Source organism: Zalophus californianus, chromosome 5 (genome assembly GCF_009762305.2).
Source record: "Zalophus californianus isolate mZalCal1 chromosome 5, mZalCal1.pri.v2, whole genome shotgun sequence".
NCBI lineage: Eukaryota > Metazoa > Chordata > Mammalia > Carnivora > Otariidae > Zalophus > Zalophus californianus.
This window is the reverse complement of record NC_045599.1, coordinates 100,827,874-100,836,203: the sequence shown is the minus strand read 5'-3', so window position 1 is coordinate 100,836,203 and position 8,330 is coordinate 100,827,874.

The following is an 8,330-nucleotide window of genomic DNA, read 5'->3' as shown; positions in this document are numbered from 1 at the left end:
ATTTCACAGGTCTGTTGTGGAAATGCGGAGAGCAGAGAGGATTAGCCAAAAGTAGCAGTGGACTTACCAAGTGCCTTGGGGAAGGGCTTGGGGAGGTGTGTGGAGGAGCCTGTGCTTAAACCCTCTATAGCTAGCTGCACTTTCTGACATAAGACAATGGGAGTTTTCCTCCATAAGTAGGATTACAAACGGGTTTTTTTCTTCGTGATTTTTTAAATATTTTCCGAATTTTCTACAGTGAGCATACGTTTAATATTTTGGAAATAAAAGATTTGTATTTATTTATTAGAGAGTGCAAGTGGGGAGGAACAGGGAGAGGGGCAAGTGGGGAGGAACAGAGGGAGAGGGCTAAGTGGGGAGGAACAGGGAGAGGGGCAAGTGGGGAGGAACAGAGGGAGAGGGGTAAGTTGACTCTGCGCTGACTCCCACAACCCTGAGACCATGACCCCAGCTGAAATCAAGATTCGGACACTTAACTGACTGAACCACCACCAGGAGCCCTTAAAACATTTTAAAGAGGGGATGCCTGGGTGGCTCAGTCAATTAAACGTCTGCCTTTGGTTCAGGTCATGATCCCAGGGTCCTGGGGTTGAGTTCTGCATTGGGTTCCTTGCTCAGCGGGGGAGCCTGCTTCTCCCTCTCCCTACTTGTGCTTTCTCACTCTCTCTGGCAAATAAATAAAATCTTTAAAAAAAAAAAAAGATTTTAAAGAGGATAGATTATTCTTGTAACCTCTTTAGCCTAACTGCCTTGTTTCTGAGGTTCTGTATTTTGCCACGAAAATGGCAAAATACTTGAATTTATATGTACCTAATTGTATCTCTGGAAATTGGATGTTAAAATTCCTGTATTTGCATTGATTTAATTTATTTTTTTTTTAATTTTTATTTTTTTTAAGTAGGCTCTACACCCAACGTGGGGCTTGAACTCAACGACCCTCAGACCAAGACTTGAGTGCTCCACCGACTGAGTCAGCTGGGGGTCTCCCCCCACCCTTTTTTTAAATATTGTTGTAGGGCTTTTTTGTTTTTGTTTTTGTTTTTGTTTTAGCAATTGATTTAATATCAAAAGATGGCCATGAAATTGCTTAGCTCATTCCCACAATTGTTTTGTTTTCTGTGGACCCCATCCTCATTCTGATTTTTGACAGACAACATTGAACAATTTCAATTTTTCCCTACTTTGTTATGGAACTTAAAAAATGTTGCCTTTGAAATGTGAACTTGTTATAGAAGTTTCAAAAAGTTTTTTTTTAAGTTTATGTAAGTAATGTCTATACCCAACGTGGGGCTTGAACTCATGATCCCCAAGATCAAGAGTCACATGCTCTTTTGACTGAGGCAGGAAGGCTCCCCGGTTTCAAAATGTTTTAATGTGAGATGCCAGAAGTTATCCAGGGTAAGTCAAACACTTGGGCATGTTAGAAGGCTAGGAATAATTTTTTATTCTCACCCCCAGGCTTTATGTGCTTAGTACCGATTAGGTTGTTGGATAGTTGAATTGAAAGAATTATGAGGGTTCTGGCCTTCAGAAATGTTCTTTTATCGTTAGAATTAACCCTGAAACTATAGGACAAGGATGGATGATGGAAAAAATACATGCTGTGTGAGATAACACCATAGGAAACAGTGCCATTGTCTGCCTGGTTTGATTATGTGTCCCTCAGCAGTATGAGGGATAATCCTCTTTAATAATGTCAACCTCAAAACATTCCTAAGTTCTCTTAGTGATTCCTTGCAGATCCATCACCCATGATCCACTTAAGTCACCTAAACCAAGTTAACAACTGTCTCTGGCTACAGATGAGCTTAGCAGGCCCAGGTTACTTATTTAAAATCTGGAAGGGTTAAGAAATCTAGATGTGAACTCTAGTGAGAAAATTGGTTTCATCCCAATCTTGGAAGTAAAAAAAAAATGTTTTTAATTGTGATGTCATACATAACAAAAGTACATAAGATGTATATACAGTTTAAAGGTAATGATAAACACCATGTACTTGTACCATGTACAACAACTCAGGTTAAGAAATAGAACATTATGGGTACCTTAGAAGCTCTCTATACAGTAGTCTCCCCTTATCCGCGGTTTCGTTTTCTGTGGTTTCAGTTACCTGCGGTCATCTGCAGTCCGGAAGCAGACGATCCTCCTGACGTATCGTCAGAAGGACAGTAAGTAGCCTAATGCTACATCACAATGCCTACATCATTTACTTCACTTCTCATCACATAGGCATTTTCTTATCTTATATCGTCATAAGAAGGGTGAGTACAATACAATAAGATATTTTGAGAGAGCACATTCACATAACTTTTATAGTATATTATTATAGTTGTGCTATTGTTAACCTCTTATATTGCCTATTTATAAATTAAACTTTATTATAGGTATGTATAGGAGAAATAGTATACCTAGGGTTCAGTACTCACTGCTGTTTCAGGCACCCACTGGGAGGTATTGGAACATATCCCACATGGATAAGGGAGACTACTGTATGCCTTTCCCCTAGTCTACCTGTATTAGGGTTCTCCAGAGAAACAGAACCACTAGGGTGTGTATATATGTTGAAAAATTTATTATAGGGAATTGGCTCATATGATTATAAAGACTGACAAATTGAAAACTTGCTGGTTGGACCCACAGGCTGGAGACCTAGGAGACCCAGCCTTCCAGTTTGATTTCCAAATGCAGTCTGCTGTAGAACCAGGAAGAGCTGATGTTGCAAATAAAGTGTGAAGGCAGTCTGCTGGTCAGTTGATTGAATTGAGGCCCACACACATTATGGAGGGCAATCTGCTTTACTTAATGTCCACTGATTCAAATGTGAATCTCATCTAAAACACCTTCACAGAAACACCTAGAATAATGTTTGATGAAATACCTTGGCTCCCTGTGGCCTAGCCAAATTGTCATAAAATTAACCGGTATAGTGCCACTTGTCCCTCCGGAGTCAACGATTATCCTCACTTTAAAAAAATTTTTTTAAAGATTTATTTATTTGAGAGAGAGTGTGAGCGGGGAGGGGCAGAGGGAGAGGGAGAGAGTCTCAAGCAGACTCCACACTAATTGCAGAGCTGGATGTGGCATTCGATCTTGCGACCCTGAGATCATGACCTGAGCTTAACCCAAGAGTTGGACACTTAGCTGACTGCCACCCAGGTGCCCACCCCACCAAAATTTTTTAATTGTGGTAAAATACCCATAATGTAAAATTTGCCATTTTAACCAAATTCTAAAGTGTATAGTTCATTAGTGTTAATTATATTCACCAACAGAGTTCCAGAACTCTCCATCTTGTAAAACTGAAACTCTACGTCCATTAAACACCTTTGTATTTCCATCCTCCCCACCCTCACCCCCTGCCCACTGGCTCTTGGCAACCACTATTCTAGGTACTTAATATAAGTGGAACCATGCAGTATTTGTCTTTTTGTGACCAACTTATTTCACTTGGCATAATGTCCTCAACGTTCATCTATGTTGTAACGTGTCAGAATTTTTCATTTTTAAGGTTTTTAAAATATTTTTAATATTCCCTTGTATGTGCCAAATTTTGTTCATCCATTGATGCTTCCATCTCTTGGCTATTGTGAATAATGCTGCAGTGAACATGGTTGTCAAGTATCTCTTTGAGACCGTGCTTTCAGTTCTTTTGAGTACATACTGAGAAGTGGAATTGCTGGATCATATGGTAATCCTATTTTTCAATTTTTTTCTAAAGATTTTGTTTATTTGAGAGTGAGAGAGAGATAGCGCGAGAGCATGAGCAGGGGGTCTCGAGAGGGAGAAGCAGGCTCCCCACTGAGCAGGGAGCCCGACGTGGGGCTCGATCCCAGGACCCTGGGATCATGACCTGAGCTGAAGGCAGACGCTCAACGACTGAGCCACCAGGTGCCCCATTTTTTAATTTTTTGAGGAGCTGCCATACTGTTTTCCATATTGGCTGCACCATTTTACATTCCCACCAACAGTGCACAAGATTTCCAATTTCTCTTTTTGCCAGTACTTATTTTTTTTTTTTTAATAGTAGTCGTCTTACCATCCTTCTGAGGTAGTATCCTGACCTTTGTATTTGTCACTATCTTGATTATTTTTATGGTTATTTGCAACTTGTGTATATATCTCTAGCTATATATTATTTCGCTTTGAAAAATGGATAATAAGCATACAGCTAGCCAGGGAAAAAAAGGGTCATATTGCCACAGCCGAGTGACAGCTTCCAGGAGATGATGAACAGAATGCCTCTGGCATCACCTTTCCTGAGTATGTACAGAGCTCCTGGGAATTCAGTGGACAAAAGTGTAAGGAAAAGGAAAACTTGTCCTACTACAGAATAATGCTATGAGTCAGGGACTGGGTGGCCAGTAGGAATGTGGTAAGGGAGACTGCTGCTAAGCTCATCACGGCCCACCTCTGGCTCTCAGACATTTTTCGGGGGAGTAAGATGAGGATACCCACCTCTTGCAGGCATCACAGCATGAAGGACAGAGTAGGAATGGATAACATTTTGCTCAGGCTCATCTGGCATTCTCAGGTTTTAAAAAAAGATGGTACAATTGCAGAAGCATCTTGGTGGGAATAGCCCTCAGCTTACTTACTCTCTTTAGTCATATTGCTCCAATCTGGACTCATTGCCTTGTATTTTCTGCTCTCCCTTCACTGTTCTGTAATTTCCCCTGTTCCTTCTGTGTTGGGTCTCCTTTTTTCCTGTATTTCATTTCTCTCAGCTTCAGTAGCTTCCTGAGAAAAAATCCGTAAGAGATAAAAATGTTAAACTTGACTGAGTGCCTGGGTACAAAATTTTAACAGGCAAATAATTTTTTCCCCAATTTTTGAAGACCACGTTCCATTGTGTTTGTGCTTCCAGTGCTGGTATCGAGAAGTTCAGAGCCATTGTGATCTTTTATTTTTTGTTATGTTTCTCTCCCCCTCTCTGGAAGCTTGTTGAATCTTCTTTTTGTCTTTGGTATTGTAAAATTTTACGGTGGCATGCCTTATTGTGGGTCTATTTCCATCCATATCGCTTAGCACTGAGCCCCTCCATCTTTAAACTTACATCCTTCCCTGTTGCATTGCTATCTCTTCCCCATTTTCTTGTTCATTCTACTTTATGGTTAGTGTACCTCATATTTTGGTTGTGGTAGGCTGAGTAGTGCCCCCGACCCCAAGATGTCCATGTGCCAATCTCCAGAACCTATGAATGTTACTTTATAGGAAAAAGAGACTTTGCATATGTAATTAAGAATCACAAGGTGAAGTTATCCTGAATTGTCCTAGTGAGTCCAGTATTATCACAGAGGTCCTTTTAAGAGGGAGGCAGGTAAGCAGAGATGTAGGACATGTGATAATGGAAGCAAGAGGTTGGAGTGATGCAAGGAAGAGATCACAAGCCAAGGAATACAGCAGCCTTCTCAAGCTAGGAGGAGCAAGGAAACATTCTCCCCTAGAGCTTCTGGAGGGAAGACCCTGTCAACACCTTGGTTTTGGCCCAGGGAAACCCATTTCAGATTAATGATGTCCCGAACTACAAGATAATAAATTGTTGTTTAAGACACCAAGTTGATGGTAATATGTTACAGCAGCAATAGGAAATAATACAGTTGACCCTTGGACAATGTGGGTATTAGAGGTCCTGAACCCCTGTGCAGTTGAAAAGCTGTCAAACTTTTGGACTCCTCCTCTCCACCCCCAAAATTAAACTCCTGATAACATATTTTTGACTAGAAGCCTTATTGATAACACAGTTGATTAACATATTTTGTGTTATTTGTATTATATACTGGATTCTTTTTTTTTAAGATTGTATTTATTTGTCAGAGAGATTCTTAAAATACAGTAAGCTAGAGTGAACAAGTGTTTAGAAAATAATAAGGAAAATGCATTTACAGGGGCACCTGGGTGGCTCAGCTGGTTGAGCATCTGACTCTTGGTTTTGGCTCCGGTCAAGTCCCACGTTGGGCTCTGCCCAGCATGGAGTCTGCTTCAGATTCTCTCTCCCTCTCCCTCCCACTCGCTCTCTCTCAGAAATAAATAAAATTTTTATTTATTTACTTATTTTTAAGATTTTATTTATTTATTTGACAGGAAGAGAGCACAAGCAGGCGAAGCGGCAGGGAGAAGGAAAAGGAGAAGCAGGCTTCCCGCTGAGCAGGGAGCCTGATGCGGGGCTCGATCTCAGAACCCCGGGATCATGACCCGAGCCGAAGGCCGCTGCTTAACTGACTGAGCCACTCAGGTGCCCCTAAATAAAATCTTTTTTTTTTTTTTAAAGATTTTATTTATTTATTTGAGAGAGAGAGAATGAGAGATAGAGAGCACGAGAGGGAAGAGGATCGGAGGGAGAAGCAGACTCCCTGCTCAGCAGGGAGCCCGATGTGGGACTTGATCCCAGGACTCCAGGATCATGACCTGAGCCGAAGGCAGTCGCTTAACCAACTGAGCCACCCAGGCCCCCCTAAATAAAATCTTAAAAAAAAAAAAAAAACCACAATGCATTTATAGCACTGTACTTAAAACATCCACATGTAAGTGGACTCATGCAGTACCAGTCCGTGTTCCAGAGTTAACTGTACACTGATCCTCTGAATTTTATTTTCTTTCCTATTTTTTAGCTCTTTATCTTTTAACATTTGGAGAGATTGTCCTAACTTTTAAAATATTTTCCTCAGTTTTTCTCCTAAATTATTCTTTTTTTTTGTTGTTACCTCCTTAGTTTCCAAGAGCTTTTCATTTTTTCAGTGTTTCCTTTCTGTAAAAAACAAAACAAAACAGTCATTATCTCATGTTTCCTGGATGTATGGACTCTTATCTCTCTGAATTATTAATGATAGTTTTGTTTTTGTTTCTGTTTTTTTGGCTGCAAGATCTCTCTTTCCTCCAAACTGCTTTTGTTTCTTTGTGCCTGGTCTGTTTCTTCTTTGCTGTTAGAGGCTTTGCTAAGCTGTCCTGTAAATTTTGGCTGTCTGATCATGTTGGGAGTGAGACGCTAAAGGGCTTATTGGAATTGCAGAATATATGCATGCAGGAGACAGTCCTGTGGATTGTAGGATGATTAGCAGCATCCTTGGCCTGGGCTCATGTCAGCCCTCTAGTCAAGACAGTCAAAAATGTTTCCAGACATTGCCACATGTTCCCTGGGAGCAAAGTCATCCCAACCGAGCCACCCAGGTGCCCCGCTGCAATCTTTATTTAATCTTTGGTTAAGATTCTTCATGGGGGGGCGCCTGGGTGGCTCAGTTGGTTAAGCGACTGCCTTTGGCTCAGGTCATGATCCTGGAGTCCCGGGATCGAGTCCCGCATCGGGCTCCCTGCTGAGCAGGGAGTCTGCTTCTCCCTCTGACCCTCTTCCCTCTCGTGCTCTCTATCTCTCATTCTCTCTCTCTCAAATAAATAAATAAAATCTTTAAAAAAAAAAAAAATTCTTCATGGGGTCCCTGGGTAGCTCAATTGGGTCCCTGGGTGGCTCAGTCGGTTAAGCGTCTGCCTTCAGCTCAGGTCATGATCCCCGGGGTCGTGGGATTGAGCCCACTTCGGGCTCCCTGCTCAGTGGGGAGTCTGCTTCTCCCTCTGCCTCTGTCTGCCACTCCCCCTGCTTGTGTTCGTTCTCTGTCTCTCTTTGTCTCTCAAATAAGTAAAATCTTTAAGTAAAAAAGTATTCAGAATAACACAGCAATCCTGTGTCCTTTAGTAAATACTGACTGCATCTACCCCCAAAGTGACAGCCATTGCAAGGGGGCAGATAAAAATGGTGGGGACACTTTCTTTTTTCTGTATTCTTAGAAACTGTCATTTAAAGGGAAGTCAAATTAAAATGGAGATAACTGAATAGTTTAGGAGGCAAATGTCGCCTTTCTTTGCTTTTACCCAAAAACCTCAGCGTGTGATCCTAAGACAGACTGGCAATATTGTCTACTGTCTTTTATCATGCTCCAAAAAGCAGTTGATTATCTTGGAAGGGCTTCAAAAGCAATTAAGAAAATCCCTTATGTCAAGTTACATTTCAGACAGGACAAATTAGATGTATGGGGAAATGTCCTGATAAAAGTACTTGAAAAATAATGAATCTGTGTACAATTTGTAATTGCCCCTGCAAAAAATTTACAACATAAAAGAGGCTGTTGACCTGAGACTGAAACTCAGAGATGTATTTTTTTTCATTACAAATGCAAATGCCTTACGAAATTGAGCCCAGAGCATTTTAAAATGTCCAAAATGTAATTCAAAACATTGTTTATTACATCTCTGTCTGGGCTCTTCACTGCATCACAAGCTGCTTTGTAAATGCTGATTTTTAAGCAGCAGGTCTGCAATGAAAAAATGGCCAATTCGACTTA